Source organism: Ciconia boyciana, chromosome 11 (assembly GCF_034638445.1).
Source record: "Ciconia boyciana chromosome 11, ASM3463844v1, whole genome shotgun sequence".
In the NCBI taxonomy this organism is placed as follows: domain Eukaryota; kingdom Metazoa; phylum Chordata; class Aves; order Ciconiiformes; family Ciconiidae; genus Ciconia; species Ciconia boyciana.
The window spans coordinates 8,034,847-8,060,525 of NC_132944.1; the positions used below are offsets into that span (position 1 = coordinate 8,034,847).

Below are 25,679 nucleotides of genomic sequence, written 5' to 3' on the forward strand. Positions count from 1 at the left end.
CCTTTGTTTAATTCCCTGTTTACTCATGAACGCTTGAATTACTTCACTTACCAAACCTCCTCCTCTTCTATCTCCTGTTCTATCTAATGCTAGCCAGTGACCCACACCAACAGCTCATTTCCTTAGACAGATATTTTTTTACACTTACAGCTGCTGTGTTTCTTTTAGTGGGGAGTCTTCAACCCATCCCAGAAAGATATATGTGACGATAAGCAGAGACTGTCTATTTCTTTAATTTAGCGCAGTTTATATAACCCATTCGCAGTATTTACCGAGCTCTCCAGCTTCTCTGATGCAAGAGATGGGAGCTTGGTTTTATTACTTTGCTTGCAGAATTCAGCTCAGTAGAGAGGAGCTGGCACGAAGCACCTCCCGGCAGTCCGGAGCTCTGCCTCCACACGCACCCCCCGCTCAGTACAAACAGCCTGCGGCACGAAGCGCTACCTTGAGGCGCTCTGGCAGACCGCCGGGCGATGCCCCCCTCCCGGCAGAGCCGGCCCGTCCTCTCGGGAAAAGCTGCACCCCCGCAGAGCGCCCACCCCATGCTCCCCAGCACCCGTCCCGCCGCGGCGGCCCCGTGCCCAGCAGCCCCGAGCGGCGCTCGCCGCTCTCCAGCCCGCACACCCCGCAGCCCCGCAGGGCAGGCCCCCCTCCCGCCGGCACGCCCGGGGTCGGCCCAGGGACGCCGTGGCAAAGCCCTGCTCCAGCCCCACAAGCCCAAGGGCGAGCGCGGGCCGCGGCCCTGAGCGGGAGCGGCCGGCCTGGGCGGAGCCAGGGCGGCCCAACAGGCGCCGGGGGCAACCCCTGCCCCGCGCGGGGCCGCAGCCTCCCGGCACCTCCAGGTGGAGGCGGCGGCAGCGGGCGGGAAACGTCCCGAGGCCCGCGGCCAGCCGAGGGGACGCGCTCGCCTTGTCGGGACCGCGGCCCCTCAGCGCCGGGCGGCCCCGGCCTCACCGCCGCCAGCGAAGAGAGACGCGGGTGCGGCGGCGGGAGCGGAGCGGAGAGCCGGGGGGGCAGAGCCGGGGGGGGCAGAGCCGGGGGGGGCAGAGCCGGGGGGGCAGAGCCGGGGGGGCAGAGCCGGCGCGGCAGGGGCGGAGACGCCGCGCCCCCGCGTGCTCGCGAGCGGCTCCTGCTGGCTGCGCCCACCCGCGGCAGCGAGCGCGGCCGGGCTGCGCGCCGGGCCCGCGGGAGCACGGCGGGGCCGGGCGGGCAGGGCCGGCTGGCTGCGCCCGGGGCGTGAGCACCGGAGGGGGCGGCGAGCGGGGACAGCGGCCTCCCCCGTCTGCGAGGCGCTGGCGGGCGTGCGTGCGCCTGTTCCACAGCGCAGGATCTGGGTGGCCCCAAAAGTGTTACCGGTGGACACGGAGGCACAACAAGGGTGACAGGAGGGGCCTGTGTGTACCAAAGGTGGATGCACGCTCTCTGCTCGGCCTCCCTCGCCCTGCTCCTGATCTCCAGCTCGCAGTGAGGGTGTTAAGTGCTGCGGAGGGAGAATGTGTAGCAACCAGAGCACCAGATACTGAGAGAAAACAGGTCTAAGAGCCCTGAGCAAAACAGGAAAGGGAAGGCGGTCAGTCCAAGCCTTTGCATTTGTATTTTTTTCTATTGCAAAGCAAGGTTGTTCTTTTTTCCTTTTTTTTTTTTCCCCCCTCTCTTTCTTCTTCCTGACTGTTTGTCAACAGATGTACACTGGAGAGGAAGCTGGTCTGCAGGGGCTGTGTTTTCAACGGATATGACTGCAGCGAGAAGGACCTGCTGAAGCGCATTGGCAAGGCTCGCCTTGCCTGTGAGATGGGCCACTTCCTGATGGACAGCTTCAAAGTTAGGTAAAGCAGGAAATGGGGGGAGGGAAGCCCATGTCACATCGAGGTCTGTTTGCAACAGGGTCTGGACTAACTGAGAGGAACTGGGGGCGAGTGGAGATGGACATGGCCAGGATAAGGCAAGTGGCTGTATTGATGAAGCCATAACCAGCTTCTTCAGGTAATAAACGGTGTAAGTGGAAAAACGGGAAATCGCATGCAAAAATTAGATCTGGTGAAATGTTTTTTCCTCAAGTATTTCAGGTTCTTGGAAGATCCTTAAATCAAAGTGCTACACTTACATAGAAGGGAGAACAAGCTGTAAGGATAGTCTGGGCACTCTCAGGGTACCAGCGAACCTCAGCTAGTGAGTGCTGGTTAGGAGCCTCCAGAATTTGTCGAGGATTTGAAGGGGAGCCAAGACGTTTCCATTTACTCAGGAAAACCTGTTGGTTGGATCATACTCTGGGTTGCGGTTTGCAACCACAGCTTATAGATTTCAGCCACACAATGGGAAATCATCACCTTGAAGCCTACACTACCTGGAAACCAAACCCTTTAATTTCCTTGCTGTCAATGGAGAACAGGAGTTCTTTACCACAGTGAGATCTTTCCCTTGCTGATCTGCGGGATCTGCAAGGAAAACTTCCAAGGCTGATCTGAGCTCAAGGCCGTAACTCAGAGGAGCTGAGCTATTAAATAGTAGCTGCTGGTCTCAATCCACCATGGAAGGCTTTTCCTTCTCTAAGCCTCTCTGACAGGCAAATATTGCTCTGCTTCTCTACGTCTCAGATTAGGGTGGAAAAATAAGGTTGGGATTTTGTTGACATTTTGCAGAGCAGCTTGCAGAGAGGGCATTCCAGCATTCCCCAAGAGTGGGCTAAGTCTTACGAGGGCAGCTGGGACTTCCTGGAAGTGTTGGACTTCCCATGCTTGCCCTATGCAAGAGACCTGAACGCTCACGATAGAAAACATCTGCGTGCTCTGAACATGTGGAAGTCAGGCTGAGTCCATAGTAGAATCCTGCACTTTGGAAAACCTTAGACAAAATAAAAGATAAAGAAATCCCTTCAAATTCCCCCAAACAAAATCTCTGGAAAAGCAGTAGCTGCTAGGCGATAGGAGGATGTCAGGGAATCCTCTGTTTCCATACATGCTTTCCATCATGATAGCAAAGGCAAACTGTGGTCCCATGGAGTGCATTTAGGACACCTAAAGGGTGAGTCAGGGCTGGCATCTAGGGATGACTTGGTAACAACAAACCCCCAACCCTGCAGCACATATGTCTTGTTAAGTGATGGCTTGAGCACTCTGCATTTTTACAGGAACCTTGCTCTACTGGTGACTTAACAGTTACTCATTTTTCTGGTATTCTCTGTGCTGATAATTCTCTGTGAGGTGGCAGTGAACGTCATTCAATGTTCACTCATGCAACGGCAGAAGAGCTACCTCCTTTTCTTTTGCACTTTAAGCTTGCTGCTTTTGGACCAGATGTGGAGACTTCACTGTGTCCTGGAACCTGTGGCCTTGCCCTGCTGTGATAGTAAGGGAAGTTAAACTTCCACTGTGGCGATCGAGTTGTTTGCCTGAAGGGGCACTTGGGTTTCCGTAAGACTGTGGTATTTGAAACTGCACCACTGGCAGGAGCTGCTTAAGAAATTGCAGTGCTTGGCTTGTATGTGCACTTTTCACTCAGCATCAGGCATTTCCGTGTGCACAATGCTCTGGGCCAGATATTTTACTCATTCCTTACTTCAAGCAACCTTTGGTTTTTATTTCAGCAGATGTTTTCCTGAGGAGGGGCAGCAGAGATAAGGGGATACTTTTTCTGGTAGATGAGTTACACCAGGATTGTTGTACCATGGGATGTTTTTCACTTTCTTCCAAAGCACTCAGTAGTTGGAGACATTACAAAGTAGATGGCCTAGGAAGTTTGTCTGAGTGTGCCAGTTCTTATATTTTCATGAATTTAACATTGGAGAATTACCAGTATCTGTCTGGTCATACTGTTAAACTAAGACTCTTTTTTTTAAGCTCCTGCAGGGTAGACTTTTTACAAAATGTTCACACAGGATGGGTCAACTTCTAAAAGTCTAACACTGGATTTGGAATACCATGGCTAGCTCTAAACAAAGCTTTTCTCATTGACGGGCAAGGGGAGGCTGTACAGCGAAAGAATTGGCAAATTTGGTAAACAAACAAGAGGTGTGAGGGAGATGGGAACAGATTTGAATCCAGCTTGTGATGAAGATGCGATGAATCCAGGTTTTGTGATGGGGAAAGGTGAGAGGTTGAAGGTGTCATTTCAAGCTGTATCAAAATTGATACATTTCAGTTGTTGGTGGGGTGACCAAAGCAAAGATGGGTGACACAGGGCAGCCCCAAATGGATGAGATCAGAGTCATTATAATAATGTTGTAAATATGGAAAACTATCTTGGTATAAACAAGGCCAGAGTAGCACTCACTGTCTTCCCATCTGATGGAGGCTAGTGTGGATATTTCAGAAATACAAAATCCCAACCACATTATCAGGGACAGGCAGCGAGTCAGAAATGTGAAAGCCGAGCAGACATTTTCTCTTCTGTTCCTATCGTTGTGAGCAGCATGGGGTGGCAGCCAGAAAGTTAGCAGATCATTTGTCTAATAGGATGCATTTGACATAGAAAACGAATGGTGAAAAGTTGAAAAGAAAAAAGAAAATTTCTGAAGTCCAAAGGACAGTGAGATAAAAATCAGTACTGAGTTTTCAGGAAAGGTTGAATGTGGCCGAAAACTTTTGATGCATTAAATTACTTGTCCTACTTGTTCATATCAAATCTCTTTTCTTCCAGTGATGTGTAAGTTCAATATTCTTGTTGAGGGAAGATTCAACATATAGCAGTACAGTATGTAGGGATTTTTTTCTGAGAGCCTTCGGTTCAAGATGTGTCCTAGTTCTGTATAAGCACTCGTGATCTCATTTTTTGGTTTAACTGTACTAATGCTGTAACAGTATTTCTGCAATGAATGCATCACCACCCAAGAAACTACAGAAAATGGCATTGCCCTGTGTGTCTCATGCAATGAACAGCCTCCTTTCAGTTCCATTGGGACTAAGGAACTGGGTTATCCAGTTTATGTTTCAGGTAGTGATAGAGCATGCATTGCACATTTATTGTAAGTAAAGTCCCTGAGTTTCTGCTAGTCTGCATAATCAGCTGCAGTAAATTACCAGAGTGCCAGGAGCCCTAGCCCTAAACGGCATTCATGTCTGTGCAGTCTGTCAATGTCTCTGTCCATTGCTGTGAATAATTGAGTGTAGTGACAGAGGCTGGAACTTTGCTAATAGTTAAAATGCTTTTGAATTAAAGCAAGTAATGGAGGGAGGAGGAGCCTGTCTGTACAGATTACTTTGCTCTTCGAGGCAATCGTCAGAGCAGTCGTCCTCTTTACAGGGAAAATGAAGCATAAGAAGGTTATTAAAGGAGATTTTGACAGAAAATGCGGTTCTGTATGGGAAACTTTTCATTAAAAGAAAATCTGGAAGACATTTGGCTGAAAAACAACATATCGCAAAAATAGATGCCCCCCATCTCCTCTAGGCATCAAGCAGAGATTTCATCTTCCATGACCCCTCTGTGAAGCTCTGTCGCTTGTTAGTCAAGAGCAGATTGCAGTTTCATATGAGAACTGTACTGCAGCATGAGCCTGCAGTGTTGACAAGGTGACAAGGATGAGATCACAAATCACAGCTCCCAGAAAGTGCAGCAATGGCATTCCCAAACATACTGGTTCAGATTTAGCAGCAATATTTCAGTTTTGTGTTTCCCTTTTTCTGGAGGTTATGTTTTTCCACCCAGTCAGTTCTACTGATTTTCCCAAGGCCAGATGGCAAGTTAGTGGTAACACTGAGAATGAAGATCCCCTGTATTTCTGTCCTTTCCAACCTCCAACATCTAAACAAGATGGCCATCACTTGAATAGCATAGAAAAATAAAGGGGGCAAAGATCATTCCTTGTTCCCATGGAAAAAAATTGTCTAAAATGCATCTCTCTGATCTATTTGTTGGCTTCCGTCCTGTACTTAAAGAGCAGTGATATAACTAACTCTCTGATGTGTATGCAAATGAACGGATAAATTGACTGCTTTTTGTTTATCAGTACAATCCTGTTGAGTTGCCCCAGTTCAGAGTGTGATTGCTTACATTTTGCTGTTAGCAAGAAACACCTGCTCTTAGCATCAATAAAACTTCTGTCACAAACAATAATACAACCACCAGTTGCTTATACTGCTTCTGGGAAATTAAAATTTTACCCACTCTATACCCATGCTTTACAGGAAGACAGCAAAACTCTCACAGATCCTGAGAAAGTAGCTTCAAAATCTCATCTTCAGCTGCTAACCTAAGGATAAGTTTAGTTGTGGTGACAAGCATTGCTATAGCTAAGCATCTCATTACATTACAGCCAAGGTATAATCAGTATCCACAGGGACAGCTTGATTGCTGGAAATTGAAGCCATTAGCTCTCAAATGGAAAAAGCAGTAGCTTCATCACACAGCATCACCAGTTGGATGTCCAGATCTCCCCTGATAGCAGAAATCTCTATTGCTAAAGCTACAATTCCCTTTCTGGCTCTTTGCAAGAGAAATTTCATTTTGTTTTATCAGGACAATCATAAGTAAAACAAAGCAAGGAATGACAGACAAAACCTAAGGCCTTTCTGCCTGTGAAATCAGATATCTTTCAGCAAGCCTTGAACCTCCGCAAGCTGTCCTACAAAGCAATGTGATAAAAATACAAAGAAAAAGGTCTCATATCCACTAATGCCACAGGGCCCAGTTGATAATGTTCCACTACTGGGTCAAGATGCAATACAGCCCAAAAGGCATCTAGCTTGCAGAGGCTTCACTACACACTGAAAACAAAGGCAGTTGTAATCAGCGAACACAGAAATTGGGCCAGGCCCATAGTTGATCCTGGTGGTCTCTTTCAAGAATGTCTTAACATTAGTACAGTGGGTGTCTGCTGGAAATGTGAAAATAACAAGATTTTAGCAGGGAATGAAAGTTGAAAAAGGCTCAAGAGAAGAAGAAAAAAATCTGAATCCACTCCTAGAAAATTTACAGCTATGTGTTCCTTGTCTACTAGCAAAGTAGTACCAGTGTACCTCTGTAATGGACTCTGTTTATCCCTTCATCACCCAAAGCTATCAGCCTGCATTAGTTTTATGAAGTTTAATTCCTAACTTCACCCTTTAGAAAACCTTCGGAAATTAGGCTGATGGTATAACTGTGTCTTGAGGCAAGTAAGGGTGTAAAGAACTGCTCAGAAAGAATACATCTGAAAAAGGAATTACTATGCCCAGCAAACCCCAATTTGTGTTGGTTCTCTCTCCCCTCCCATGCCCTGTATTGTTCTCATTAGTTCTCATGTGTTGTCCTCCACATCTTTTCTTCTCTATAAGCACTGCTCAGACAGAGCCCTAAAACCATGCACCACTACCAGTAACCTGTCTCACTGAAGTCCTAGCCATTGTTTAGTTGTCCTACAATAATAAACTACAAGTTTCTTTTAATTCTTTATCAATGTAGATTTCACAGGGCATTACAGGAATAGATAAACACCATTCTATCCATTTTACAAGGAGAAGGGATCACTTAAGGTACCACGATGAGCCACTGGCATAACTTGAATAGGATCCGTGTTGTGTTCTCATCACTGAACCCTGGCTCCACCATCACAGGCTCCTGAGAACTCCTGGCAGGATGTTGCCTCATCTGGGAAGAGGAACAGATTGCAGTTCCTGCCTAGAGGATGAAGCAACAAAGGCCTGGCTTTGTTTTAAATTATGCAAGTGTCCTCTTCAGAGAGCATAGCTGTTGCTCAGAAATGGGGCGTAACTATAGCCACGCAGAGCAAGTGCCATTCAATTTCAAAGCAAATACGGGCTTTCACTGGGAAGAAGATAACTCAAGACCTTCAGGAAAAGGGGGGGTTTTTTTGGGTTTTGGGGGTTTTTTTTGGCTTATGGTTTCTACTCAGCAGAAGTCTTTTTTTCTTTATAGTGACACTTGGTCTCACCTCTTGGAGTGCAGAGATAGATGCTTGCTTGCTTGTTTATAGAAGCTGCATACAATACTCAAAACTGTTATAAAGAGTAGCTGCCCAGTGACATTGGCTCTGAATCACTAGTACCTGCAGTACAGGGTGACAGGAGCTCATGTGAGATCACCACCACATTGTGGGGTCAAGTCCTAGGTCCTGCCACATCTAAACAGACCAGGACATAGCGATCAGATGCTTAAGGACTGATGGCAACACTTAGAACAAGGACCTGGGGCCTTGCACATCAAACCAGTGACCCCGTGCTCATGTGCTCTGCCTGGAGCTCACTTGCAGGCTTGGTGTTTTAAGACATGTAAGAAGTGCTGCCTCTTCATGTGCCTCAGGGGCCAGACAATATTGTCATGGTAGAAGCTCTTGCTCTTTGCTTTCTGGAATTTCTACTCATGAAGCACCAATGAATGCTTTTCTCGCTGCTTCCTCAGTTCTGTCCTTGTGGAGGACCCTTCCCAAGAGACACAAAAGAAATCTGGAGAGATCCTTTGACAAAGGAATAAAAAAAGATGCAGGTCTGAGCATTTACCGTGAGAAGTCTGCCCCTTTGCTACCCCAGAATGAGCCCTTTAGCTGCCAGCTGTTAAAAAAGAAAAAAATATCTCTCTTAAACTAGATATTGGGGCTTTAGAAATGGACAGGCCTTAGGAGAAAGTTACTTTGCAGGTTTCTCTTAGAAATGAGATTTCCTTCCAGTCTTTGTTATGCCGGATTATAACCTACTTCGTATCCAGTTTGTTTTAGAGAGAAACAACAGAACTCATTGGTGTCTCTTTGGATTAAAATGGAATTCTTCTCCAGTCCATGGATTAATTAGGGGAAAATGTGATTCTGAGTAATCCTGTCTTCTGTAAGAAGTGCTGAGAGGATTGATGCGCACAGAAATCCCATGGAAAAGAGGCCAGCTGCTCTTGATGAATGTGTTGCTAAATTAGTCAAACCTTAATATTATAACTGTAGGATGACCAAGTCACCGCTATGCTGAATCTGTCATAACAGTGACTGAATTAATAGAACATAACAGGAGAGGTACTTCCAGCAGAGACAGAAAAGCAGCCGCTGTGTGTTGTGCCGGGGAAACCTGATCTGCAGTCGCATACACGTAGCGGTCAGGAAAGAGGAACTGGAAGGGATGGAGAGAAGAGCTAGCCTAACCACTGTTAAACTGGAGCTAAATGAGTTTGAGGTCAGAGACTGTAAACCATGGTTACCTCTGCTAGCAGAGAACTGGTGCGGGTGGCACAGGAGGCTCCTTTTGACCTGGTGAGAGATGGAAGAGTCTGCTGAGGAAAGAATTATTCCCAGTGCTTTGGGTAGGTGCAAGATCTATAGCATGCCTGAGAAGCATGCTCCTTCACTGACTGTTACAACTGAATTTGAAATTGATGCAAGAACTGAAGCTTTGGGGGTTGGTTTATCTTTGCTTTTCTTTATAAGTCTTGTCATCATTTCCCCATGTGTCCATCCCTCATCTGCTCCAGCACAAAGAACGTCCTCTCAGCAGGAAACTTAACAGGAGATGAGACATGTCAGGAATACGAAGCCCTGGCAAAGCTGTGTAGGGGGCTGGAAGGCAGGAATGTGTATCTCTCTGTGCCACAAGATTATGGTGCATTTAGGGGACACTGGCTGGTTGATCTACAGAGTGAGCAGAGGAGGCCTTTCTCTTTGGTAGGTCAGCTGGCAGGTACACAGTTCTGCAGATCAGTGCCAACTGTGTGATGGTGTGGCAGGCAGTTTTAAAACGTAGCTGCCAGTAAGCAGAGCAGACACCTGTTCCTGTGGGAATTCAGCTTCAGGGATTTCTAACGGAAGAACAATGTCACTGTTGTTTGGAAAACCCTGGAGTGATACTTTTCATTTTGCTACTTTCTAATAAAGAACACCATCATTAGTCAGTGTTTTTTCAAAGTCTGTGTAATGAGGAAAGGAAACAGACCACTGATCAAAATGCTGACAGGAAAGTAAGTAAGTGCTGTGCAGATAGACTTTCTGGAAGAGCTGGATCTTCTTGCTGGACATTGGGAGTGCAGAGGGACGGAGGTGTGGTCTGAAAAGGTGGAATCACTGCGTAGAACTCCATTTCATAGGCAGGAACTCTCTCTAAGATCTGAAGGGTTAGGACAAGGCAACTAGAAGAACACAGTTTAAACTGACAATAGAAATATCCCAACTCTAAATTTCTGTGAGCCAAATTCCATCTCAGCTTGAACCCATGAATCTCCCAGCTAGAACAAGTGTCAAAATGCCTGAGGGAAGAATTTGTCCCACAGAGCCTAAAGTGAGAGACTGCAGACCTTAAATTGGCATACCTTTGCAGAATATTTACTGACCTGACAGAAGTTAGCTACTATAACTAGGTATGCCTCCAGTGTGACTTCTTTGCTTTGCTTTGTGGGAAAATTGCTTCATCCTTCCAAAGTTAAGGCAAACCAATCAAGATGCATTTTTGTCTTCAGATCAGCTCTCCACTAGAAAGATAAGTTTTAGGAAAAGGGTAATTAGCGTAAATGAGTATTATTGATATGTAAATCGATGTGCTTCTCTCTCTCCAGGGCCTGGAGAGTGGGTGGATATCTCGGTGGATATCTCAGGTTGTGTTCCTGAACTTTCATTTTCCTACCACACCTGATATTCATACGAGAAATATTTTGACTCTGATTAAGGCACATTTGCAACAATTTGTCCACCCCACAAAAACAGTGACGCAGCCACCTTTAGTATCTGAGTTTTCCCTATTAGACTGCAGAATCTGATGTCTGTAAAGAACCTGTTACTGATGTAAAAGCAGAAGAAAAGAAACTGAGTATCTCTCAGAGCACTGAAAAAGATGCCTGAAAAGTGACTTGGCTGAACAGCAAAGCACTTGGCATGTGTGCTTGCAAGGCAGGCATGTCCATCCTGCAATTCTGCCAGCATGTGCTTTTCAGTTTTCTGTTTGATAAATTTTGGTGCTTTGGCACTTTCCAAATCTGAACATAAGGTGATTAGCAAATATGAGTTACATCATTTGATTGTGGAGGTTTTTTTTTTTGTTTTGTTTTGTTTTGTTTTTTTTTACTGGGTGATAAGTCCTAAAGAATCTGCAGAGAAGAATGAGGGAGAAAACAAGCAAAGATTCACCTGGAGTGATATGCCTTAGCCAGTGGGCAGTGCTGTTCTTGGGCAGCCTTGAAGGAAAGCATAGAGCTATGAAATGTGCAGGGTCTGAGTGAGCCTGGACCATAGAATAGGCTTCTAAAAAAGATGAAAAAAGCAAAGGAAGGTGAGGATAACTGCCTGTATGGATAATTCAGTACCAGAGAACGTAACAGCAGATTTAGTTCTGTATGAGTGATTGGTCTCAGAACTAAAAAGAGACAGAGTGAAGCTGTAGGAAGAGTGTTTTAAAAGGGATACAAGTGGAAACTCTTAAACAGAGCTTTACAGGAGCCCATATATACTGGGGGACAATGCTTATGAGGGTGTCAGCACAAGCTGATAGACTTTCCCCCTCTGAGCCTTCACTGCTGAATTGCTGCCACAAGGCTCTCTGGGTAGAATTCGGTATGTCCTTCAGACGTGTCCTTAGCCTGGGTGGCAGCCCCTGTGAGCACCAGGATATGTGTTGTCTCCCTGTCTCAAAGTGAGAGGAAGGGTCAGGCTCACTGTCTCTGCCAGAAAAGACATTGTAGAAGCACTGTCAGGGGCAAAAAAGTGAAGCTTATTTAACTTAGAGATAGAAAAAGACCATACTTGCCTTTAGTTTTAAAATCAGTTCCAAAAGTCACCAATAGATGGTATTTGCCCCAAAGGAGATTGCAACCGGTATATTTTGCCAGACTCCAATTTCAGAGGATGCAGCAGCCTCCAAGAGTCAACTTCTGAGCCCTGCTGACTGAATTTCAGCTTTACACACTTGTTAGACACATCTGTACATACTGCCAACAGTAATAAAATGCTGAAGTTTCCATTAAACAACCCGTCCACACACAGCCTGCATCCCTAGCCTTCAGCAGGTGGCTTGATAACAGTCATGCCCTTTTCAAGTTAATGTATATTCCTATGGGGCTTAATCTATCATCTCTTCCATCCCCTGGACTCGCCCTAGTAATGGATCATCACCAGTTGTTGACATTAAGGTTTTCCCTTTCCAGCTGAGTGCCCCTTGCAGGATCCCATGCACTGTCCATTTCTCTGGGGGGTGGAGGAGTGAGTGTTTCCTAGGGCAGCAAAAACATTTTGATGGAAATTTCTTTCCCATGGCTGTCTGGAAGAGCTGAAATTCTCCATTTCTCTTCCAGCAAAATTCTCATTTTGCTTCCTTTTCATGGCATACTTTTGGCTGCTGCTTATAAACATACTCAGTCAAGAAGTGAAGGAGCACCATTTATTCTGATGGTTGAAGGCTGGCTGAAGCCAGATAAGATGTCTTTATTTTAATTTTTTTTTAATGTGGAAGGCTAGAAGTCAGCCATTACCAGCCCTGGAAGGGAACTCTGTGGTGGCTGTTTGAGAAAGGAGGAGCAGAGGAAATCCTCAGCCACCTTAGCTATTGAGTGACAAGACAATTTAAAAAAACAACCTCCAAGATCTGGGTTCAGGTGCAGGGACTGCCCAGGCTTACAGCAGCCGGCATTGCTACAGAGCCAGTTAGCCTCAAATGGGAAACTGAGGCTAAAATATGACAAACACAAACACACCCGCAAACACAAACCTGGTATCTGAACCACGGAAGTCTCTCAGATATTGATAGCAGGCTGGTCCATCAGCTTTCTTTTGAGCCAGGTAGTGTTTTTTCACATGGTGTATTTTTGGCCAATCTGGGCACGGATTCAGCTGAAATTAAAGGGAAGTTTAATTTGGAGGGGGTGTGTTGCCAGTTCCCTTGTTTACTCAGATGAGTTCCTGCTCCGTTTCACCATACAGCTACACAAAGGGCAGCATAGACGTGGGGGACGTGAGCTGCAAGCACGGGGTGAGTGAGCAAGGTTGCTGGTTTCAGCTGCAGCATCAGGCTGAGGCTGGCATAAACCATATGTGGAACGAAGGCATTTTAACGTAACGTTATCTTTGGCTGGAGGAGGAAATGGTTAAGGCTCAGAATATCATTTAAAGGGACACTGATTTTTGAACACACACACACACACACAGATGATAGATGGATACGTAGATAGATAAACCAGCCTTGACTACTGCACTTCAAGACATCTTTAAAAAGCGCTGTAAATATTAAACAGTATGACCTAATTTAGCATCAGTAACTCAGTCTGCTAAGGAAGAATATTCCTGTTTCATGTAATCATTCCCTAATAATGCTGTGAGTCAAGGGAAAGCAACATTGTCTTAGGACATCTGGGATACAGGACAGTGAAACTAACTGGAAATGGGAAATTAAACTGATCTCTTTTGTTTCTGGTTCCAAATTGCATGAAGTCTAAAGGGAAGGAAAACACCATCATTGGAGGAAAGGCACCAAGTTTTGGGGGGGTTTTGTTTTGTTTTTTCTTTTTGCTCTGTTTACAGGATTTGTTTTAAATGCTTCCCAGATTTTCAGTTCAATCTATAGGTTTGGAATTTGTCCCATATTACACCCCATCATGTTGTTATTTCTGCACTGATGGTATCCTTTTAATTTGTGCATTTAAAGGTCACCAAAACCAGTGAATGACTAGGAGTGGGTATAAGTGCATTTTTAAAGAGTAAATGTACGTTGTGCGGAGAGTAAATGGCTGATGTGCACGCCCCTGCAAGAGCCCCATCCCTGGGGATACGCAGCTCCTCCATAAAGGTGCTGAGCACCTGCAACAGCCCAAGGGAGACTGAATGCTCAGCACTTCTTGGGAAATGCTCAGCATTTCTCAGCAGGAGCCCTGTCCTAGTGTTTATAGGAAACACCTCTATGTTTTAGTAACTGAAGGAGGGCGTAGGGCTGACGAGAGGCTCCTGCTGGCAGCTTGTTGTGCTGATTTTATTCTTGGCTTCATCTGATTATTTTCCGTGTCATGTTTTGTTAGTATCGGCAGGGAAGAAAATCGGTGCCATAAACTATCCATCAGATTATAAATTGCCTTCCAAGCCATAATTCTCAATTATTATCCAGCTGCTACATATATCCTGTGGGGACTGACAATGCACATGGTCAAGGGAGTGCACTGTAGTAAACAATTGTCTAAAATAGGCTGTGACTTTTATCCCTTTATTATTTTTTTCCCTACCTCTCCCTTTTTTATTTCTTTTTGGTCCTCACGGAGTAAAACAGGAATCTTTAAATAGAATGAAGGACACACCAATAAATACCTGCCATGAGAAACATGTTCATTGAAATGGCACAGTGCAGCACAAGCTGTAGTGCTAGAAATTGTGGATTTAAAGTGCTGACCTTTTAAATGATGATTTGCCATCAGCACTGCATGATGATGAGTAGCAGGGCTGTCAGGCCTGCCTGGTTGCAAAAACTTATTTTCTAGTATATATTATTTTGTAGTACTATAGTGCAGTTGAGGAAAATTATTAACCCCATTTCACAGCTAGAGGAAATAAATAAAACATCAGTTAAGGTATCACCAAGGTCAAAGTGCAGTCTCCAAACGTGGCTCCTGCTCAGTGGTGGTGCTTTGGGAAAGCACACTGACCTGGTGTGAGGACTTCCTCTACCACTTTCTTCTCCCTCCCTTTTGTGGTTGGGTTGTGACCTCGGCCCTGAGCGATAGCAGCAGTGCAAGCAGCTGGTGTGTTTTCCACAACTCCCCAGACGGGCCCCTAGACACGCAAAAGAGAACTCTGCCAGAGCAGTATCACCTTTGTGCTGCGCAGTCTCATGAGCCAGGTGCAGAGGATGACAGAGGAACTAAAGAATTTGCCGGCCACAAGCAAAGGCAGTCACTCGGCGAGGCTCGCGGTTTGTTGTAGGTCAGGATGTGCTGTGGTCAATTTGTCTCACCTTTTTATGTCTCTGCATGTGACGCTTGCCTGCTAAGTTATGGCTCCAGCTAAGACATGTATAGGTTTCAGAGTCAGTTGCGACTAATTAAATGTGCCTTCCTCTTATCTGAGAATGCCTCACACTGCAGCAAGAACTGGAGAGCAGGCGCCGGGCAAGTTGGCTCTGCCAGGGGACTGACAGCCACATTGCTCAAGGAGAAGGCGGCTGTCCAAGGAAACACTGCATGTATTTGCACTGTAAGTAAGTGCCTATCTTAATGGACTTTAACTAGATCTTAAAAAATATTCATTTTTGCTGAAAGGAGCAAAATGCACCTTAAATGGCTTTGGGCCAGAGTTACGCAGTTCATCACACTTAGAGCTTGTGGCCATTGGAAAGGAGATGGGCAGGCTGAGGTGGGTAGCAGTGCCAGTCTTTCACTATGTGGGTGGTAAGGATGCTGGCAAAGATTAGCATCTGCACTGGGCCTCTAGCACCATCATTACAGGGCTGTGTTACCCGCACAGGAAAATACTTAAGTGCTGTGGAGCTTCATCACTTATTTCCACAAGGGTTTCATTCCCATTTCTCTCAGTCTGGTGCACGTGGGACCTTGGTTCCAACATACGCCGAGAAACACATCATCAGGCTCCTGCAGCCACAGCAGGGAGGTGGACATGGCAGGGACAGGAACAGGCACATGCTTTCTTGCAGGAGAATGACATCAGTGAGGTCCAAGTTTGCAAATGGAGAGAATGACAGTGAGCAAAGTTCTCTTTTTCAGCCTGCTTAGCTCCTGAGCCCTTTTGGGAAGTTAAAGGTCACAGAATAAATGATTTTGCAAGCCTTTTCCCATGGGCTAAATTCATCCTCTTGATGCTTCTAAAGGTGATCTTTAATGATTGTTCATATAAAATATTTATTGTATTAAATACTGGAAGTTCTAGGGACACAGAGATTCTCAGAGAGAAACCACTATACAAAAGAAAATTATACTATGTATAATGTACATATTCCACAAAGACAGCAAATCACACAGGTTCTGAGAACAATTATAACATTTTTTGCCAGATCTGGGAGCTTTTTTGCTCTTTACCTTTCAATAAAGCTGGCAAAGCACTTGACAGGGTGTCTTCATAACGAAGTGCTCTCTGGAGAGTGTGATAAATTAATATGGGCCAGAAAATTGCCATCATTAAAACAACATTTTATTGGTGTGCATGTCTAGCTATTCCCCATGCAGACTCATTCTCATTATCTAAGAGATGCTGCATGATTTTACTCAACTATATAAATCTGCAGTGTGGGGGGAAGAGGAAGGGGAGAGAGAAAGAAAACAGCAAGAGATCCTCATGGACTTCTAAGATCAGGAGGGGACAATCCATTTTCATTTGCTAAGAACATCTCCCTCCCCATGGCAGCCAGGCACTGCAGTTGCGGTGGGCCATAGAAAGGTATCTCCCTCTCTCCCCTCATTGCATGCAAAATGTTGGATTTCTGTTACACCACCCTAAGATCTAAGCTTGTTAAAGCACTGACTGTAAAGTTAATAGCCCTGAATCCAGACATCACCTGTGAGGGAGCAAATAGATGTGACTCCTGTGACAGAGTGCAGTTCTGCAGTGGTGGAAGAAAAGGACTCTGCCTCACATGTGGACACAATTGCACAAGTGTTTATCACAGATTTAGTGGCCTGAGAGTTAAATATACCAGTTCCCTTTGCAAAGTCCAAGCAGCCAGAAGGAGGTGCTTCTGTGCAGGTCATATAATGAAATTATGAAGCTCCTTGCCACAGGGCAGGTGGATGCCAATAGTTTAAGCAGATCTCAAATGGGAATAGAAGGCTGAACAGAAAGAAAACTCCTCTGACTCTAGGAAATCCTGGAGCCACAGATCTCTGGAGAATGGGAAATTAGCCTGGGGGATGATCATTACCTACCTACACTCTTACGGCATCTGTATTTGCTACGCTGGGACACAGAACGCTGGGCTGGACAGATCTTTGGTCTGACCTGCATGGCCGCACTTACCTCCTTAGGCACTGGATGAAAGTCCTGAGAGACTCCAGGAGAGTGGCATACACCAAGCAGGACTGGCCTGCAAGGCCACAGGCAACAATAACCAGCGTGGTCCTTCGCCATGGGAGTGTCTGGCCAGATACAGGCTACAGACATTTTGTGCCTCTCAGCTGCCCCAACAACCCGCCGCTGCTGGCGCAGTCGCAGAGGGGAAGGTGTCCTCTAATGCACTGGAGGGCAAGGGCAAGCCCGCAGTAAACAGGCCATTGCCACGTAATCCACACTCTTTTGGCTTGCCTTCTTCTTTCTCCTCTAGCTGGAGGACACTCCAGCTGGGACTGGGTTTGCTTCCAAGCATGAGAACTAAACTAAAAGCAGTTTTTGCAACAGCAATGCTGTTCTGTAGAATCGGCTCTCCTGTCAAGAAAAGCCGCTTCTGCCTCTGTAGAGGCTGCTAATAGTAACCTGCATCACATGGACCAAAACAAGGGATTTCTCAGACCTGTCACAGACTGCTGCCTTGAGGAAATGGACACAGCAGCTGCAGTGGAGATACCCTTCACCACCTCTCCGTAACAGAGATACTGACAATTTGGGAGTCAGGAACACATTCCCATAATTGGACCTAATTCCAGCTGGGAAAATGTAATTTACAACCTCAGCAGCTCAAACCCATCTGGAGCAGTTCAGGACCATATGTTCTGCAGGCAGTATGGATTATTTATCCTGAAAATCTTTGGTGTAAAACACATTTAAGCCTCCATTTAGTATCATGATGTGAAAGTCAATATCTTTTAAAGACCTTACTCCATGCTCTGTCAATGTGGGAGAACTTTGGCCAGCAGGATCTACTGATTACAGCGAAAGATGGTGATCCATGAGAGCTAAGCCTGAGCTTTCACATCTGTGCTCGGGGCAAAGCAACATGCAATTATGACAACTAATGAACAGCTGCAAAGCTGCAGGCATAAATAATGCCTGCACAGAGTTCTGAAGTACACAGACACAGGATTAGATCCTCCACTAACACAACCCTGAGCCAGTCTTTCCAGTCTGCCTGGGCCTTCATTTTCTGAAACAAGGAATGAGAAATCCTTTATTTCAAAAGAGACAGGATGAGAGCAGCTGCCAACATGATCAATAATATTTCTGAGCACTGAAGGCTGCCGATGAGAGGCACCATGGGGATGGAAAGAACCTCTCTCCCTCTTCTGCAGAGGAAAGTACCTTCTGATCCAACCCACCTGGAGACATGGTAGAGTGGGCTCTGCCCCAGGTGCCAGGCAAGGGAGCAAAGCTCTGAATAGCTCCAATTCTGACCCCACACTCTTTCTTCTTGCTTCCATGATGCTCTTCTGGGCTACTCTAAAGGCCCCGGAGTTAGCTAGGTCTGGCGTGCCTCTCAGCCCTCACACCTTTGGGATAGTGGCTATGTTCTGATGCGGTACGTATACCTGTGACCCACTGGAGAATGCCCTGGTGCTCGTTCATATGCAGCCTTCCTTGTGCAGACCTCCTTAGCCCAAGCAAGGCACAGGTTTTCCCAACCTCACTATGGCTCATGCCTCAGATCTGCCTGGCTGCTGCGGTATGCTCGCTCACAGCCCCAGGTGAGCCAACAAAATCTCATCAGCTGCTACCACAACGTAACAGCTGCTCCAGGAAACTGCCAGTAACAGTTTTTAGGGCAGAACTGAGCAGGGACAGGGTAATGTACAGGCCAAAATCCTGCACAGCTGGGAAAACTCTGTTAGGGGACTGCTGTAGGCATTTGCTGCTAAGAGGCTTACACATGGACTTTAAGATCAAATTAGCGTGTAGAACAAAGTAGCATCTTAGGACTGACCAAAGCCATTCCTGTATACTGTAGAGAGAAAAGAAGGAACACAATAATTCAGGGACAATGATACCTAGTTATGTGATGATCTGAGCCAGACCTGAGACACTGATCCAGGAGGAGGATGGTGATACCTAGGGAAATTTATCTTGATTTGAAGAATCAGATAGTCAGTGAAAAAAAAGGAAAAATAGATGGAAAAGGGAAAAGCAGATTTACTTATATATGCCAAGATAGCACTGGCCAAAAAATGGGAAACTGGATAAAAAAAATCCATCCAGATTTACTGGCTGTAATAAGGCTGGGAAGTGGGCAGTTAAAGAAGATTCATTAATCACAGAGACGTGGTTCTCTCAGCAGCCATGTACGACACTATCTATTAGAATTTATAGATCGTAATGTTACCCCAAAGGCCACTGTTGCGATTAGCAGCATGCACTTCAGCTAAGATGCAAAAGACCAGCCAGGCCATGGAGATGAAACTCCCATTTCACCTTGAGAGGCAGATACCAAGGAGAAGAGTGGAGACACATGGGTAAGGGCAGAAGGGGCAGCAAGTGCAATAGGACTGCAGTTACCACCCTCACGAGTGTTCAGCTCCTGTTAAACCTGAGTCAGACCTAAGTCCTGAACTGGCAGGTTTAAAGGGTATACGTGTAAACTGCAGCCACTGTCCTGCCAATGTCATCCCAAGCCCCAGTGTGGCAATACAGTAGTACAATTTTAGACGCCCTCCTGCTCCAAAGAACTGGATCAAAACCACTACAGCCACCTAGCCAGTGTGCTGCGCCAGCCTGAAACGGCATATTTTGAACAGCTTTAATGCTGATTCTGGTATTGCCTACCTACTCTGCCACAGCTGGAATAAAATTATCTAAACTCTGTGTTGTGTACAAATCTTTCAATGAATCAGCACCTAAAAGAATTTCTAAAGTATACTATTAAAAAGAAATCAACTGTAAGCCAAGACTAGTGAAAACACTGTATTCATGCCAGGGAAGGTAACTTAGGAATTCTCAACACACATGGCATTTTCTAATACTCAATAAGTAAGTGTATAAATGTAATGCAGCAGAACCATTCAGCGGCATTTTTTTCCTTTTCATTTAAACCAAAACAGTTGCTTTTAAACAGGTTTTTATCATCCTCCCACTCTGCTTACTCCACATTTTTCACCATCATGAACCTGAAAGTGAAATTGGCTATAAAGCAAAATGAAGCTGGCTGTCTTGCTTTCCCTTTGCAGAGGCAGGCAAAGGAAACAGCAGACACTGATTGTGCACATGAAATTAGATTTCAAAAATTGTGCAGTTGGCTATACAGAGAAAGACATTTGTTATGCAGCTTTTAAATTGACAGTGTTGCATTGAAAAAAAAAAAAAAAAGGAGGCCAAAACTGAAAAAACAGAATGTAAATCTGACACCCCATTTCTATAAACGCTTTAAAGTAATGATGCTGCTAATGAATGCTGAATTACAGTGTAAATCTAATAGATCAACTCCTGGCACCTAGATTATGATGACAGGACTTCATCAGGTGTAATGAATATACCAGAGGAGCGAACAATGATTATCTCATTATGTTAAAAATGTTACCTATTTTTCTTTATTAAGGAAACATTCATTTCATTTTTCCTTCCAACAAAGCAAACACTTGAGGAGCTCCTGTCTACTTCATACAGCAGGGTCTGGAATTTCAGCAGTCATCTCCTCTGGATTATTGCGAGGTATCTGAGGAGGTGCAAGAGGTCTGACTGCTTGTTGCTGTCAGAATGAAAGCAATGTTTGCAAATGATGACATATCTAATTAAGGAGGCTTTTTTGATTGCGTTGAATAAGTTTCACTTTCCTGTTGTGCTTTCAACTTTGTGGCTTTTTCTTGTTGATTTAGCATTCCAGGAATAGTGGAAAAATGAGGTTTTGTCATTGTTCACAGAATGAGGACAGCAAAAGTGAGTCAGAAAGAGGTGGCTCTAGCATAGGCAAGAGGCATTTTGTCCACAGAAGGATAAGGATGAGGATTGCCAGGGCTGACTGCTCTGCCCTGGGAATGGGGATAGGTCTGGGATGAAGGTCTGGGGGCTACTGGGCAGCCAGAGGAGCCAAGCCGGTCACTGCAGGGACAGAGCGGATGGAGAAGGTGGCTGCTGCTTCATGAAGAAATGGGAGATACGGGAAGGTCAGTGAGGCCATGGTAGGCCTGCCTGTGCTAGGAGAACTGGGAGATGGATGCAGATTTAGAAAACAGCAGTTGCACTGACTGTGCCTTCACCATTGTGTAGATATGACTCTTAGTGACAAGCCTTGGCTCGGCTTTGGAGCAACAGGGTCATCTCCCCTCACCTATAGAGGTACCTGTATATCAACTAATAATGTAGTTCATAGACCCCAAAATAGTTTTCAACAGAGAGCTATTAGCAACTAAATGCTGACAAAGGAAACGAATGAGTGATTCTCCCTGTGTTACATAGAAAGGCTTTAAATACAGCCACAAAGAACCTAGAATATGCTAAAATAGGAGATATCTCTGGAAGCCTTTTCCATACTCAGTGGTGCAGGATGCACCCTTCATCTGTAATGCTTGGAGCAGGGAATAGCTGCAAGGAAGAAGCCAGGGAGCAATCTCAAGATTCAGCAATGGCACTGTATGTCATAGTCCCTCTTAAATACTTTCTCTGGTCCATTTTAAAATGGTGTGGTGCAAGAAGGTGGGAAAAACACACTGGAGGGAAGAGCAGGAGTCTCAAGGCCATGGATGAGGCAGAACCTCCCCAGGAAAGAAGGAAGGGAGCTGATGAGGCTGCCGGATGGATGCTGCTGTTCTTGGTCAATGCTAGAGCAGCTGGGCTTTTTTCAGTTCTTGCTTTAGTAACTGAGTGATGAGTGAGATGTGCCATTCCTGACTTAGAGGGGATGCACCCAGCAGGTATGTCAACTCTACCCCCACCAACCTAACCAATACAACCATACAAAAATTTGCTGCACTGTCTCCAGAGTCTTCAGCTTAATTAATGACAACTACCTGAGATGTATCTGTACCTGCCATCCTGCAGTGACATGGGGCATTACAAAAAATATCTGCGACCTGTACTGCACTGTAAACAACACCCTGAAACTTCAGGGAAGTGAAGAATACTCTGGCTGGTCCAGAATACAGTTCTGCTGCATTCTAGCAAGGGACCATTTTACCCTGGAAGAGGTCCCCCAGTAGCATTACATGCATGATTGCATTCCAGAGTGTCTGTGAATACAGGTGTATAGTCATACATCTGCATAAACTCGTGAATTTGCAGAGGTAATGCTATAGCAACAGGTTTGTAAGAGATGGTTGGATTTAGAAGAAAGGGTTCTAGCCTTTCCTGACTTTCAAACTCAGTGATATTTCTGTTGCTGTATGCTTTTCTTACACTGTAACGCATAATGACAAAAGCCATTGAACTGGCTAGTTAAGCTGAGTTTATGGCTGCATGGTATCTCTGGAAAAACACAGAAAGCAGACAGAGCATTCTGCTCTATCTTTACCATGATCTTTTAAAGTATCATAAGGTATCTGCATTTGCCTGGTCTTATATGTCCCTGCCACCAGTTTGCATGGTCCAAAGCATCCACAGTTGCCAAGTCCTCATGCAAAGGATTTTTTCCACTGGTGCAGATATTACTGTCCAGTAGCTCTGAGTTCACTGCGACACTTCGCACCAAAATCAAAAGCCTTTGTTCTCTTTTCCCCTAAATCTAAAAGTTCTTATGGCTGCTGTTAGCTAAAGCTAACAAACACCCTTCAGCAAACCACACATTGCAGGAATTTCCTTTTTGGACCATGTGTGGTCTGACTCCCACTTGGAGCTGTTTTAAATCCAGCTATGGCTCAGCCTGCCTTTTAATGATTAACTGTTTCTCCACTCCTTTTCAATGGTGTTTGAAAGGTTAGGACAAATGCAATCCTGCGCAGACGCCCAAGAAAATGGTGGTGCTGAGCACTAGCTCTTATTGTCTGATCAAATGCTGACCAGTGGAAAGCAGCTGCAGATCCACCCAGGTGGAAGGAAGTGGTACTTGTTTACAATGCTTTGATTTTGGCCCAATATAGATTAATGTACAGCATGGGCAAGCCATAAGGATCATGCTCACATCACACACATCTGTCATAACTTCTGCCTTGACTTCCGCAGCTAGAAAAAAAAACCTCTCAAAAAACTTCTCCATGTATCTCGTGCAAGAGAGCCCTCTGTCCTCCAGCACCAGCTAAGAGCAGCCAGCACAGCTGGGGCCCTGCCTACAGCCCTGCTCCGCAGCCCCTTTGCGGGGACGGGAACCTCCACTGTCCCAGGCTAAACACTCGTGTTCAGTGTTTTGCTACGTGAGAAGCTCTGTCATCAATATTTCTTCTTCCCCCCCCCCCCCCCCCCCCCCCGGTATTCGCTTTAATTCTATATTTTTGTCTCACACAGTTGGAATCAAAACACTGTGAAGGAAACTAGTATCTTTGGATTTTACTGCAGCACTAGGAGTAAATGTCTGCCACCAGGCCCCCTACCCAACCACATCTGATACAAGTTTTATAACTCTTGCAAGCACATTGACTATCTGATGTGGTAACTCCAATAATCTTCCCTCTCAAGTCTTGGGGACAGCTGAGAAAGGCTAATAAATCTTGATTTTTATTACAGACTGCACTTCATCCATACTCTGCTGAGGGAAAGGCAACATTGAAAGCCAAGTGAAATTTTACAGCTCTAGGGAGGAGTTCAATATAAAGTGAAAATTACAGGCTACAGAAACAAGAACAGAGCAATAGATACAACGTTTTCTTATTACCCACAGGAGTCTGACTCTGGAGTGGTATTTCCAGCTGACACCAATGATCTTTTAAAGGCTGGTGACTTGATGGTGTTTATGCAGTTACAATGAAGGTCTTTTGGCAATTAGGGCTAGACAGCCAGGACCATAAAGGATCTCTACTAAATAGCTCTCCACACAAAACTGGAAGTGGGATATTTTTGCCTGCTTCAGGTATGGATTCTAGATGCTTCCGTGCTGATATGGGTGTCTGCTTTGGCCCAATGATCACTGTGTTTTCTCCCAAAGAGCTGGCACATCATTTCAGATTGAATACTTCCATTGCAAGTAACATAAAGAGCTGGAAAGAAAGCAATTGAAGTCGTGCATACTTTGCAGACGTCCCTTGTAAAAGGCCACAATATCTCTGTTCCTGGGAGTAGCAGCTGCTCCTGCAGACAGCAGGTGTATGGATTTTTAAATATAAGTAGACAGGGAGAAACATAACACTTAAATACACTTGCCTCCCATACACATAAATGTAGACACACATAGATTGGAGTCCTGTATCACAACATATATGTGCTGATACATATCAGAACATCTAGTCTCAAATTAGATACAAATCCTGCTTGGATTTGGGCCTATTTCTGATTGTTTTTAATGATACTGTAACCACATCCAAGCCAGCAAATGCACTAGAAACACAAGCGACAGCAGAAGAACTATGTCTCTTTCTCCAAACATTTACCTGATTTACTGATATACTAATCCATCTCAGGATTTATCCCCCTTTCTTGTTCCAGATTTCCTAGGAGTTGCATGGGAAGAGATTCATTGCTGTTGAAACCTGTTGCTGTAAATGCTGTTATGGTGTATTCTTCTGCAGGGGGAGGATTAACTCAACTGTTAAGAGGTGTTGGGGACTGGAGGTGCTAAAACCAGGTCACCATGTGCTGTTCCGTGAATGTCAACGATGAGCTTTGCTGTCAGTTTGCATCTCTTGTTTGCCTCATCCCCAGCCAACTGAAATACTTCCAGTCAAAGTACCTCTGTATATTTACCTGTCTTGACAAATCTACTGTCCCTGAACATTCAGACAGAGATGTTACTTTTAACTCTATTGTCTAATATGAAAGGCAGCATCTTTGGGATGCAGACAGGCCGTGGCTCTTCACGAGGGGCAGCATGGTGGTGGAAGGCATTTCTGTGATAGAAATGCATCCCTGCCTGGTGGGAAAGTACCTCCTCTTTGGGGTAGACCTTCTTATCCCTCAGAGTTCACATCAGGAACCCAGAGCCCATTGCCCTCTGCACCTCTTAATGCTGATGAGAAAAACCTAATCACACATGAGCAATGTGCTTCACCTGTTTGTAATTCCAGGTTAAAAACCCACTTCAGAACTGTTCCAATACAGCCTGCTTGGAGATGCACAGGACAAATCAGGCTGCAAAATGGAAACCAGTACCACAAGGGCATAATACATTTAGATTATTCTCTACTACCATGCCTTGATCTGGAATTTAAAAGCCCTGTGCTCCCAGCCAGGCCAGAACTAAGACTAGAGTGTGCAGTCATCTTTGGTTATTACATTAATGCTATTCATTTTGTTGGTTATTTCTGGTATAGCCATAAACATAATCTATAGTTGATTACCTGGTCTGCTGTATTGATCCTGTAACTAATTGTGAAACTCATGATCCTGTGTGTGACCGCTGAAGATATGTCATCGTTATTCCTTGTCCAGCAGGAAACCAGTCTAAGTTCATTTACCTTTTCAAAACCTTCTTGTTAATGTTTGTAACAACAAATCAATGAAATTCACATTGCAATGCGCAGTCTCGCAGCTCTCCATGTCAACAGGAACAGGAAAGTTTGAAACAGCTCCATTGCATTTTGTTTTTATAGCCTAGGGGAGATTTACATCTGGTTTCCAGAAACAATTAACCTTTATAAGGGAGTGCTACAACCCAAACAGTCTTCCAGAACCCAAGCAACTGTATGTAACTATATACACCCGTGGGTGAGGAAGATACACATTGCCTAGCAAATAGATTTTGCTGCTGCGCATAAGCTTGACTACAGAGCAGAAATATATGCTTATAGAGGACTAGATGGCTGAAGAGTCTGATAATGATGTTTAGTGCCTTTCACTTGTAGGCTGAAATCCAACCCAGATCAGCAGCAAGCAATGCCATTACTACCCAATAACTGTTGGGCAGCCTACGGGAAATGCATGC

General features: G+C 45.2%; 1 long non-coding RNA gene across 2 annotated transcripts; it reads left to right on the forward strand.

Annotated features, from left to right (window-relative positions):
- The first annotated feature begins 788 nt into the window (after positions 1 to 788).
- LOC140658093 (uncharacterized) lies at positions 789 to 25,031 on the forward strand. 2 transcript variants are annotated; one of them, XR_012044598.1, is made up of 4 exons: positions 789 to 978; positions 1,683 to 1,826; positions 14,939 to 15,064; positions 24,245 to 25,031. It is a non-coding gene; the product is annotated as an uncharacterized lncRNA (long non-coding RNA). The 2 variants fall into 2 exon arrangements; XR_012044599.1 differs by lacking the exon at positions 24,245 to 25,031 and adding an exon at positions 16,846 to 19,183.
- Positions 25,032 to 25,679: the final 648 nt, after the last annotated feature.